We start from the raw sequence: 317 nt of genomic DNA, 5'->3' as shown, positions 1-317 counted from the left end.
AGGAAAGGGCGGGGGAGGCGGGGGGGGCACGTTTACTGTCCTGTCTCCCCCCTCCTGTAGTGGGTTCCTTGAACTGTTCGTATGGGGTCGTCCCCGCGTTGAATTTTTATATACCTCGTGTTTTGGGGTTTCGTCGTATATATGTACATATAGGTGGTGGCATTGCGGGAGGTGGCCTGGGGCTGGGGGGAGCTGGGAGAACGCGGTGCTGCGGCCAGACTGGGGACGGAGCCCGGTGGCACTTGCGGGGGACGGAATGGGGACAGCACCATTCCCCTGCTGTGGGGACCCCCTCCCAGCCCCAGAGGGGGTTGGTG

The sequence above is a fragment of the Charadrius vociferus genome, unplaced genomic scaffold, assembly GCF_000708025.1.
Source record: "Charadrius vociferus isolate BGI_N301 unplaced genomic scaffold, ASM70802v2 scaffold1611, whole genome shotgun sequence".
NCBI lineage: Eukaryota > Metazoa > Chordata > Aves > Charadriiformes > Charadriidae > Charadrius > Charadrius vociferus.
Note: the sequence above shows the minus strand (reverse complement) of the source record.